The sequence below is a fragment of the Pseudophryne corroboree genome, chromosome 1 (genome assembly GCF_028390025.1).
Source record: "Pseudophryne corroboree isolate aPseCor3 chromosome 1, aPseCor3.hap2, whole genome shotgun sequence".
Lineage (NCBI taxonomy): Eukaryota > Metazoa > Chordata > Amphibia > Anura > Myobatrachidae > Pseudophryne > Pseudophryne corroboree.
In genome coordinates, this window is record NC_086444.1 from 558,395,286 (window position 1) to 558,408,475 (window position 13,190).

The window sequence follows — 13,190 nt, forward strand, 5'->3', positions numbered from 1 at the left end:
AACAGTAATGACCCTGACACTATATTATGCCTCACACCACAGTAATGCCCCTGACACCAGATTATGCTCCACAAAGTAATGGCCATGACATCATATTATGCCCTACACAGTAATGCCCCTTGCACCATATTATGCCACACACAAGAACACCCCTGACACCATATTACTATTATTCCTCATATAGTAATGCCCATGCTCTATATAAATTATGCCAATGCCACACTACCTGCTCATTGTCAGGGGTTGAGACCGTTTCATTCTGACATCTGTAACTCTCCCCCCACACACACTCCCATGTTGGTAAGCTTTCCCTGCACTTGCGGGGACCACTGTTTGTACCTGCCTTCTTTCCCTGAGCAGTCGCTAGTAAATGTCCCTCCCAAAATGGCTGCCACCCCCTCTAGCATACTTCACAACTGTCTCCCCAGAGGTGGTGCCCATTTTGTGAGGGACATTTTCAATAGCATTCCATACGGTCAGCCCGACCACATGGAATACTGTGCAAATACTGTGCATATACTGGCCACAGGTGCCCCATGCCATTGCAGCCCTGCTTAGTAGGAAATGTATCAGTCCTTGTAAAAAATAGAGAAGTTGCCCGTAGTAGCCAATCTTGTACATACCAAGCTGATTGGTTGCTATTGACGATATTTCCTTATTATATTGCTGCTTATAGGCGCGGGATAAGGGTATTTGTTTGTGTTGATATGTGTGTGTGTGTGTGTGTGTGTGTGTGTGTGTGTGTGTGTGTGTGTGTACCTAAATATGTGATATATGTGACCCTGTATAAGTGCGGTGCCTGGGTGGTGCCACTGAGTACCCTCTCTCCCCTCATCCCCCCTTACTGTCACAGCTGAAAGATCGTGCTGCTGAGCTAGGATAGTTCCTGCTCTGAGGCTGGATGGAGGCCCTTCCATCTGCTTCCAGCATTGGACTGGCCAACAGGGGTACAGGGAAAAAAAACAGTGGGCCCCACTGCCTGGGCCCTGTTACCTTATACTGCACAAGACTATGGTGTATTTTCTACAGTGCATTGCTGTTATTAATCTGGTATATTATCATGCATGCACTAGCAGTATTTGTTATATATATTTATCAAAGGGCCCAGCACATGCACTCTCTACTAGTTAGCCCAGGCAATGTCATAGCTGGCCACACCCCCTCTGGAGACTGGCTACATCCCCAAACATGGTACCATATCACTGAATTCCCACGGTGGGCCCCTCGTGCCCCAGTTCAACACTGTCTGCTTCTGATTGCATCTGTAATCACAACAGGCTGGCAGTTCCTGTGCAGCCATGGTGGAAAATCAGGTTACGTAGCAGAGGCAATAGGGGTACTGGTGTGTCACATGTGCGCAGGAGAGCATGTAAGGAAAAATCTGGTGGGCAGGAGGGGATTCAAGGAAAAGTTGGTGGGCCGCAGAGGTATGAGAAAGCAGGTGGGTAGAGATGCATATGATAGAAAAAAGCTGGCAGGCAAAGTGGCATTTGAGAAAATGCTTGTGGGTAAAGGTCATATGAAGGATGAACTGGTGAGCAGAGGAGTAAGTGAGTGAAACTTTGTAAGCAGGTATAGGCTAAGGACTATAGACAGAGCAGAACAGTGGAAAGGGGCTGGTGATTACCATGGGAAAGGTATTTTGACATGGATATACTGGAAGAGGAGGGGGTCCCAAACCAGTACCGCTCCTAGGGCCCCATAGGATTTCCACCCCGTATCTCTTATTAGAGTACACAGGACCCTATTTAGTTAGGATTGCAAATTCTGCTTTTTACCAGAATTTGCAATCCTTTTTGCAATCAGCATGCTAACTGCCCCCCCCCCCCCCCCCTCTGTGACCACGCTGAAATTGCGGTGGCATGGCAATTTCAGCATGATTGCAGAAATTGTGGATGCCTTCTGCCGGTGCAGCCTGGCTGCAACAGCAGGAGGGCCGCCGCCATCTTTGTGATCGGAGCAGCTGCATGTGACATCGCGCAGCTGCCCCGATCATGCCTACGTCACGCTCCTCATTTTCCCACCATGCCTCCATTTCCCATATGCCGCCCTTCAATGCTCCGTCTCCGCCTAGGAAATTGATTATTGCCGCCCCCCTCTCATCGTAAATGTGGGCGCATGCGCAGGACAGACCCTGTGAATGCGCCTGCATCATCATTGCATTTTTTGCAGTTGGATCGAGAGTTGCGATCCAACTGGAGTAAACTCCACAGTCTCTTCTACCCCTGCACACTCAGTTGTTACGGCCATTAAATCCAGTTATTTCTGTTATAAAAGTATTGCGCTACTGCTAAGTCTCCAACAAAATGTTTCCTCTAGGGAGGCTTCATTCTCTATACAAAATGTGTTCACCATGCTATTCCCACTGTTACAGAACTCGGCACAGCTACCTTTGTATGAAGAAGACAGTCACTGGCTGCTGAGCTGCCTATAGTCTGCTACATGCTACACTTCATTGCTGATCCAAAAATTGTAACAGGGAGTACGACTTTACAATAACTTGAGCCTATAAACTAGTGATGAGCGGGTTCGGTTTCTCGGAAACCGAACCCCCCCCGAACTTCACCTTTTTTACACGGGTCTGAGGCAGGTTAGAACCTTCCCGCCTTGCTCGGCTAACCCGAGCGCGCCCGAACCTCATCATCCCGCTGTCGGATTCTCGCGAGATTCGGATTCTATATAAGCCGCCGCGCGTCGCCGCCATTTTCACTCGTGCATTGGAGATGATAGGGAGAGGACGTGGCTGGCGTCCTCTCCGTTTATTGTAGAAGTTGATTGGTTTATTGCTTAATTGTGGGGAGGATTGGGGAGCAGCTGTTAGGAGGAGTACAGTGCAGAGTTTTGCTGATAAGTGACCACCAGTTTTTATCCGTTCTCTGCCTGAAAAAAACGCTCCATACCATATCTGTGCTCAGTGTGCTGCATAATATATCTGTGCTGAGTGCTCACACTGCTTAATTGTGGGGACTGGGGAGCAGCTATAGCAGGAGTACAGTGCAGAGTTTTGCTGACAGTGACCACCAGTATATGTTGTCTGCCTGAAGAAAAACACTCCATATCTGTGCTCAGTGTGCTGCTTTATTGTGGGGACTGGGGACCACCAGTATAATTAATATTATATAGGAGGAGTACAGTGCAGAGTGCACTGCTGTACCTACCTCTGTGTCGTCATCCATTAAGTATACTATCCATCTACATTCTATACCTGTGGTGCATTTTAGTTTTGCAGTTTGCTGACAGTGTCCACCAGTATACTATATATAGCAGTACGGTAGGCAACTGCTGTACCTACCTCTGTGTCGTCACTCATCATCCATTAAGTATACTATCCATCTACATTCTATACCTGTGGTGCATTTTAGTTTTGCAGTTTGCTGACAGTGTCCACCAGTATACTATATATAGCAGTACGGTAGGCCACTGCTGTACCTACCTCTGTGTCGTCACTCGTCATCCATTAAGTATACTATCCATCTACATTCTATACCTGTGGTGCATTTTAGTTTTGCAGTTTGCTGACACAGTGTCCACCAGTATACTATATATAGCAGTACGGTAGGCCACTGCTGTACCTACCTCTGTGTCGTCACTCGTCATCCATTAAGTATACTATCCATCTACATTCTATACCTGTGGTGCATTTTAGTTTTGCAGTTTGCTGACAGTGTCCACCAGTATACTATATATAGCAGTACGGTAGGCCACTGCTGTACCTACCTCTGTGTCGTCACTCGTCATCCATTAAGTATACTATCCATCTACATTCTATACCTGTGGTGCATTTTAGTTTTGCAGTTTGCTGACACAGTGTCCACCAGTATACTATATATAGCACTACGGTAGGCCACTGCTGTACCTACCTCTGTGTCGTCACTCGTCATCCATTAAGTATACTATTATCCATCTACATTCTATACCTGTGGTGCATTTTAGTTTTGCAGTTTGCTGACAGTGTCCACCAGTATACTATATATACTTATAGCAGTACGGTAGGCCACTGCTGTACCTACCTCTGTGTCGTCATCCATTAAGTATACTATCCATCTACATTCTATACCTGTGGTGCATTTTAGTTTTGCGCAGTAAATATAGTAGTAGGCCATTGCTATTGATACTGGCATATAATTCCACACATTAAAAAATGGAGAACAAAAATGTGGAGGTTAAAGGGAAAGATCAAGATCCACTTCCACCTCGTGCTGAAGCTGCTGCCACTAGTCATGGCCGAGACGATGAAATTTCCTGAGGAAGTCCCAAGGCATTGTGGGACGAAACGCGTTGACACCATTGAATAATCAGCAGTACACCAGTCCACCGTGATAGAACCTGTTTGGCTTTGGATAAGAACTTACAGAGGTACCGCTGCCCATTATCATCAAAGGGCTCCTTCCTGCATACACTTGGTAACAACCCGCCTGTCAACCCGTCAGCTAATCACTATTACGCCGCAGAGTACAGATGACGAGATCTCTGTAAGTAACAACTACGGACCCTCCGAGTACATCACCCGGGGCGGTGACGGCCTCAGCACCGGGGAGCGGAGAGACGGCAGCAAACATCTAAGCGGGGAGACGGGTGAGTCATTTGATCCTATCTGCTATACGGACATACGCTACACTATACCCGGCGCGGTGATAGCCTCACCACCGGGATAAGAGAGACTGCCTAACTACATTTGTGAGAATTACGGGCAACGGTCTTCAGTCTTTTTTGAACCAAAAACTGTGGCCGGGACGCCGTCACCTTTAGCCATCATTTACAAATGTGTGGATATTTCAAAGGAGTGTAATTACCGATATTTATTGCTTCCTAAGAGGACATTTTAGGATTCATCCTATTATAAATACAACTTTTAAATTAGAGTTGGTATAAATAGCTAGCTACGTATTTTTGGAATATATTAATTAATTGATGCTTTTTAAAACTATACACATGTTATTTTATCCTTCATATGATGGATTATTTGGTATAAAATAAAATGTATCCTTTTTATTATCTATAAACAGTCTCCCAACCTCATTTCTGACTACTTCACAGCCATTTTTCCAAAACAAAAAATTTTTTTTTTGCTATATCGTTATATTATATAATATAATTATAGTACACATTCCTAAGCGCGATGTCTTATAGATCTTTCTTTGTTTAGTTTATGCTAGAGACTCTGACCAAGTCTCAAGACATTCGCTGCTGTCTGCCTATACTGGTTATATTTTTATATAGAAAATATTACATTTATTATATATTTTTTATATATATTTTTTATATATATAAGCGCCGGGAGAGTGGGACTGGCATACCACTAGAGATCCGTCTATCTCTCTATATCCGAGACGATGAAATGCCATCAACGTCGTCTGCCAAGGCCGATGCCCAATGTCATAGTAGAGAGCATGTAAAATCCAAAACACAAAAGTTCAGTAAAATGACCCAAAAATCTAAATTAAAAGCGTCTGAGGAGAAGCGTAAACTTGCCAATATGCCATTTACGACACGGAGTGGCAAGGAACGGCTGAGGCCCTGGCCTATGTTCATGGCTAGTGGTTCAGCTTCACATGAGGATGGAAGCACTCATCCTCTCGCTAGAAAAAAGAAAAGACTTAAGCTGGCAAAAGCACAGCAAAGAACTGTGCGTTCTTCTAAATCACAAATCCCCAAGGAGAGTCCAATTGTGTCGGTTGCGATGCCTGACCTTCCCAACACTGGACGGAAAGAGCTTGCGCCTTCCACCATTTGCACGCCCCCTGCAAGTGCTGGAAGGAGCACCCGCAGTCCAGTTCCTGATAGTCAAATTGAAGATGTCACTGTTGAAGTACACCAGGATGAGGATATGGGTGTTGCTGGCGCTGGGGAGGAAATTATCAAGGAGGATTCTGATGGTTAGGTGGTTTGTTTAAGTCAGGCACCCGGGGAGACACCTGTTGTCCGTGGGAGGAATATGGCCATTGACATGCCTGGTCAAAATACAAAAAAAATCAGCTCTTCGGTGTGGAATTATTTCAACACAAATGCGGACAACAGGTGTCAAGCCGTGTGTTGCCTTTGTCAAGCTGTAATAAGTAGGGGTAAGGATGTTAACCACCTCGGAACATCCTCCCTTATACGTCACCTGCAGCGCATTCATCATAAGTCAGTGACAAGTTCAAAAACTTTGGGTGAAAGCGGAAGCAGTCCACTGACCACTAAATCCCTTCCTCTTGTAACCAAGCTCCTGCAAACCACACCACCAACTCCCTCAGTGTCAATTTCCTCCTTACCCAGGAAAGCCAATAGTCCTGCAGGCCATGTCACTGTCAAGTCTGACGAGTCCTCTCCTGCCTGGGATTCCTCCGATGCATCCTTGAGTGTAACGCCTACTGCTGCTGGCGCTGCTGTTGTTGCTGCTGGGAGTCGATCGTCATCCCAGAGGGGAAGTCGGAAGACCACTTGTACTACTTCCAGTAAGCAATTGACTGTCCAACAGTCCTTTGCGAGGAAGATGAAATATCACAGCAGTCATCCTGCTGCAAAGCAGATAACTCAGGCCTTGGCAGCCTGGGCGGTGAGAAACGTGGTTCCGGTATCCATCGTTAATTCAGAGGCAACTAGAGACTTGATTGAGGTACTGTGTCCCCGGTACCAAATACCATCTAGGTTCCATTTCTCTAGGCAGGCGATACCGAAAATGTACACAGACCTCAGAAAAAGACTCACCAGTGTCCTAAAAAATGCAGTTGAACCCAATGTCCACTTAACCACGGACATGTGGACAAGTGGAGCAGGGCAGACTCAGGACTATATGACTGTGACAGCCCACTGGGTAGATGTATTGCCTCCCGCAGCAAGAACAGCAGCGGCGGCACCAGTAGCAGCATCTCGCAAACGCCAACTCGTTCCTAGGCAGGCTACGCTTTGTATCACCGCTTTCCAGAATAGGCACACAGCTGACAACCTCTTACGGCAACTGAGGAAGATCATCGCAGAATGGCTTACCCCAATTGGACTCTCCTGGGGATTTGTGACATCGGACAACGCCAGCAATATTGTGCGTGCATTACATCTGGGCAAATTTCAGCACGTCCCATGTTTTGCACATACATTGAATTTGGTGGTGCAGAATTATTTAAAAAACGAGAGGGGCGTGCAAGAGATGCTGTCGGTGGCCCGAAGAATTGCGGGCCACTTTCGGCATTCAGGCACCGCGTACAGAAGACTGGAGCACCACCAAACATTCCTGAACCTGCCCTGGCATCATCTGAAGTAAGAGGTGGTAACGAGGTGGAATTCAACCCTCTATATGCTTCAGAGGATGGAGGAGCAGCAAAAGGCCATTCAAGCCTATACATCTGCCCACGATATAGGCAAAGGAGGGGGAATGAACCTGACTCAAGCGCAGTGGAGAATGATTTCAACGTTGTGCAAGGTTCTGCAACCCTTTGAACTTGCCACACGTGAAGTCAGTTCAGACACTGCCAGCCTGAATCAGGTCATTCCCCTCATCAGGCTTTTGCAGAAGAAGCTGGAGACATTGAAGGAGGAGCTAAAACAGAACGATTCCGCTAGGCATGTGGGACTTGTGGATAGAGCCCTTAATTCGCTTAACCAGGATTCACGGGTGGTCAATCTGTTGAAATCAGAGCACTACATTTTGGCCACCGTGCTCGATCCTAGATTTAAAACCTACGTTGTATCTCTCTTTCCGGCAGACACAAGTCTGCAGAGGTTCAAAGACCTGCTGGTGAGAAAATTGTCAAGTCAAGCGGAACGTGACCCGTCAACATCTCCTCCTTCACATTCTCCCGCAACTGGGGGTGCGAGGAAAAGGCTAAGAATTCCGAGCTCACCCGCTGGCGGTGATGCAGGGCAGTCTGGAGCGAGTGCCACTGCTGACATCTGGTCCGGACTGAAGGACATGCCAATGATTACTGACATGTCGTCTACTGTCACTGCATATGATTCTCTCACCATGGAAAGAATGGTGGAGGATTATATGAGTGACCGCATCCAAGTAGGCACGTCAGACAGTCCGTACGTATACCGGCAGGAAAAAGAGGCAATTTGGAGGCCCTTGCACAAACTGGCTTTATTCTACCTAAGTTGCCCTCCCTCCAGTGTGTACTCTGAAAGAGTGTTTAGTGCAGCCGCTCACCTTGTCAGCAATCGGCGTACGAGGTTACTTCCAGAAAATGTGGAGAAGATGATGTTCATCAAAATGAATTATAATCAATTCCTCCGTGGAGACATTCACCAGCAGCAATTGCCTCCAGAAAGTACACGGGGACCTGAGATGGTGGATTCCAGTGGGGACGAATTAATAATCTGTGAGGAGGGGGATGTACACAGTGAAAGGGGTGAGGAATCGGAGGATGATGATGAGGTGGACATCTTGCCTCTGTAGAGCCAGTTTGTGCAAGGAGAGATTGATTGCTTCTTTTTTGGTGGGGGCCCAAACCAACCAGTCACAGTCGTGTGGCAGACCCTGTCGCTGAAATGATGGGTTCGTTAAAGTGTGCATGTCCTGTTTATACAACATAAGGGTGGGTGGGAGGGCCCAAGGACAATTCCATCTTGCACCTCTTTTTTCTTTCATTTTTCTTTGCATCATGTGCTGTTTGGGGACAATAATTTTGGAAGTGCCATCCTGTCTTGATTGACACTGCAGTGCCACTCCTAGATTGGCCAGGTGTTTGTGTCGGCCACTTGTGTCGCTTAGCTTAGTCACAAAGCCACCTTGGTGCGCCTCTTTTTTTCTTTGCATCATGTGCTGTTTGGGGACAATTTTTTGGAAGTGCCATCCTGTCTTGATTGACACTGCAGTGCGACTCCTAGATGGGCCAGGTGTTTGTGTCGGCCACTTGTGTCGCTTAGCTTAGTCAAACAGCCACCTTGGTGCGCCTCTTTTTTTCTTTGCATCATGTGCTGTTTGGGGACAATTTTTTGGAAGTGCCATCCTGTCTTGATTGACACTGCAGTGCCACTCCTAGATGGGCCAGGTGTTTGTGTCGGCCACTTGTGTCGCTTAGCTTAGTCAAACAGCCACCTTGGTGCGCCTCTTTTTTTCTTTGCATCATGTGCTGTTTGGGGACAATTTTTTGGAAGTGCCATCCTGTCTTGATTGACACTGCAGTGCCACTCCTAGATGGGCCAGGTGTTTGTGTCGGCCACTTGTGTCGCTTAGCTTAGTCAAACAGCCACCTTGGTGCGCCTCTTTTTTTCTTTGCATCATGTGCTGTTTGGGGACTATTTTTTAAATCGGCCATCCTGCCTGACACTGCAGTGCCACTCCTAGATGGGCCAGGTGTTTGTGTCGGCCACTTGTGTCGCTTAGCTTAGTCAAACAGCCACCTTGGTGCGCCTCTTTTTTTCTTTGCATCATGTGCTGTTTGGGGACTATTTTTTAAATCGGCCATCCTTCCTGACACTGCAGTGCCACTCCTAGATGGGCCAGGTGTTTGTGTCGGCCACTTGTGTCGCTTAGCTTAGTCAAACAGCCACCTTGGTGTGCCTCTTTTTTTCTTTGCATCATGTGCTGTTTGGGGACTATTTTTTAAATCTGCCATCCTGCCTGACACTGCAGTGCCACTCCTAGATGGGCCAGGTGTTTGTGTCGGCCACTTGTGTCGCTTAGCTTAGTCAAACAGCCACCTTGGTGCGCCTCTTTTTTTCTTTGCATCATGTGCTGTTTGGGGACTATTTTTTAAATCGGCCATCCTGCCTGACACTGCAGTGCCACTCCTAGATGGGCCAGGTGTTTGTGTCGGCCACTTGTGTCGCTTAGCTTAGTCAAACAGCCACCTTGGTGCGCCTCTTTTTTTCTTTGCATCATGTGCTGTTTGGGGACTATTTTTTAAATCGGCCATCCTGCCTGACACTGCAGTGCCACTCCTAGATGGGCCAGGTGTTTGTGTCGGCCACTTGGGTCGCTTAGCTTAGCCATCCAGCGACCTCGGTGCAAATTTTAGGACTAAAAATAATATTGTGAGGTGTGAGGTGTTCAGAATAGAGATGTGCACTTGAAATTTTTCGGGTTTTGTGTTTTGGGTTCGGTTCCGCGGCCGTGTTTTGGGTTCGACCGCGTTTTGGCAAAACCTCACCGAATTTTTTTTGTCGGATTCGGGTGTGTTTTGGATTCGGGTGTTTTTTTCAAAAAACACTAAAAAACAGCTTAAATCATAGAATTTGGGGGTCATTTTGATCCCAAAGTATTATTAACCTCAAAAACCATAATTTCCACTCATTTTCAGTCTATTCTGAACACCTCACACCTCACAATATTATTTTTAGTCCTAAAATTTGCACCGAGGTCGCTGGATGACTAAGCTAAGCGACCCTAGTGGCCGACACAAACACCTGGCCCATCTAGGAGTGGCACTGCAGTGTCACGCAGGATGGCCCTTCCAAAAAACACTCCCCAAACAGCACATGACGCAAAGAAAAAAAGAGGCGCAATGAGGTAGCTGTGTGAGTAAGATAAGCGACCCTAGTGGCCGACACAAACACCTGACCCATCTAGGAGTGGCACTGCAGTGTCACGCAGGATGGCCCTTCCAAAAAACACTCCCCAAACAGCACATGACGCAAAGAAAAAAAGAGGCGCAATGAGGTAGCTGTGTGAGTAAGATAAGCGACCCTAGTGGCCGACACAAACACCTGGCCCATCTAGGAGTGGCACTGCAGTGTCACGCAGGATAGCCCTTCCAAAAAAACTCCCCAAACAGCACATGACGCAAAGAAAAAAAGAGGCGCAATGAGGTAGCTGTGTGAGTAAGATAAGCGACCCTAGTGGCCGACACAAACACCTGGCCCATCTAGGAGTGGCACTGCAGTGTCACGCAGGATGGCCCTTCCAAAAAACACTTTTCATTTTTCTAGCGAGAGGCTGAGTGCTTCCATCCTCATGTGAAGCTGAACCACTAGCCATGAACATAGGCCAGGGCCTCAGCCGTTCCTTGCCACTCCGTGTGGTAAATGGCATATTGGCAAGTTTACGCTTCTCCTCCGACAATTTTATTTTAGATTTTTGAGTCCTTTTTTTACTGATATTTGGTGTTTTGGATTTTACATGCTCTGTACTATGACATTGGGCATCGGCCTTGGCAGACGACGTTGCTGGCATTTCATCATCTCGGCCATGACTAGTGGCAGCAGCTTCAGCACGAGGTGGAAGTCGATCTTGATCTTTCCCTATTTTTGGAACCTCAACATTTTTTAATAGGCACAACTAAAAGGCACCTCAGGTAAACAATGGAGATGGATGGATACTAGTATACTTATGGATGGACGAGCGACTGCCGACACAGAGGTAGCTACAGCCGTGGACTACCGTACTGTGTCTGCTGCTAATATAGACTGGATGATAATGAGATAAAATTAAAATATATATATATATCACACTAGTACTGCAGCCGGACAGGTATATATTATGTAATGACGGACCTGCTGGACACTGTCTGTCAGCACTGCAGACTCCTAAAGTAAGCTACTAGTATCAAGAAGATAGAAAAAAAAAAAACCACGGGTAGGTGGTATACAATTATGGATGGACGAGCGACTGCCGACACAGAGGTAGCTACAGCCGTGGACTACCGTACTGTGTCTGCTGCTAATATAGACTGGATGATACTGAGATAAAATTAAAATATATATATATATCACACTAGTACTGCAGCCGGACAGGTATATATTATGTAATGACGGACCTGCTGGACACTGTCTGTCAGCACTGCAGACTCCTAAAGTAAGCTACTAGTATCAAGAAGATAGAAGAAAAAAAAACCACGGGTAGGTGGTATACAATTATGGATGGACGAGCGACTGCCGACACAGAGGTAGCTACAGCCGTGGACTACCGTACTGTGTCTGCTGCTAATATAGACTGGATGATAATGAGATAAAATTAAAATATATATATATATATCACACTAGTACTGCAGCCGGACAGGTATATATTATGTAATGACGGACCTGCTGGACACTGTCTGTCAGACTCAGCACTGCAGACTCCTAAAGTAAGCTACTAGTATCAAGAAGATAGAAAAAAAAAAACCACGGGTAGGTGGTATACAATTATGGATGGACGAGCGACTGCCGACACAGAGGTAGCTACAGCCGTGGACTACCGTACTGTGTCTGCTGCTAATATAGACTGGATGATGAGATAAAATTAAAATATATATATATATCACACTAGTACTGCTGCCGGACAGGTATATATTATGTAATGACGGACCTGCTGGACACTGTCTGTCAGACTCAGCACTGCAGACTCCTAAAGTAAGCTACTAGTATCAAGAAGATAGAAGAAAAAAAAACCACGGGTAGGTGGTATACAATTATGGATGGACGAGCGACTGCCGACACAGAGGTAGCTACAGCCGTGGACTACCGTACTGTGTCTGCTGCTAATATAGACTGGATGATAATGAGATAAAATTAAAATATATATATCACACTAGTACTGCAGCCGGCCAGGTATATATTATGTAATGACGGACCTGCTGGACACTGTCTGTCAGACTCAGCACTGCAGACTCCTAAAGTAAGCTACTAGTATCAAGAAGATAGAAAAAAAAAAAACCACGGGTAGGTGGTATACAATTATGGATGGACGAGCGACTGCCGACACAGAGGTAGCTACAGCCGTGGACTACCGTACTGTGTCTGCTGCTAATATAGACTGGATGATAATGAGATAAAATTAAAATATATATATATATATCACACTAGTACTGCAGCCGGACAGGTATATATTATGTAATGACGGACCTGCTGGACACTGTCTGTCAGACTCAGCACTGCAGACTCCTAAAGTGAGCTACTAGTATCAAGAAGATAGAAAAAAAAAACCACGGGTAGGTGGTATACAATTATGGATGGACGAGCGACTGCCGACACAGAGGTAGCTACAGCCGTGGACTACCGTACTGTGTCTGCTGCTAATATAGACTGGATGATAATGAGATAAAATTAAAATATATATATATATCACACTAGTACTGCAGCCGGACAGGTATATATTATGTAATGACGGACCTGCTGGACACTGTCTGCAGAATGCGTTTATAAAAACACCACACGACGAGTGTTTAACTTTTTCAGGCAGACAATCACAATATACTGGTGGTCAGCAGACAATCACAATACTGGTGGTCAGTGGTCACTGGTCAGTCACACTGGCAGTGGCACTCTGGCAGCAAAAGTGTGCACTGTACTTA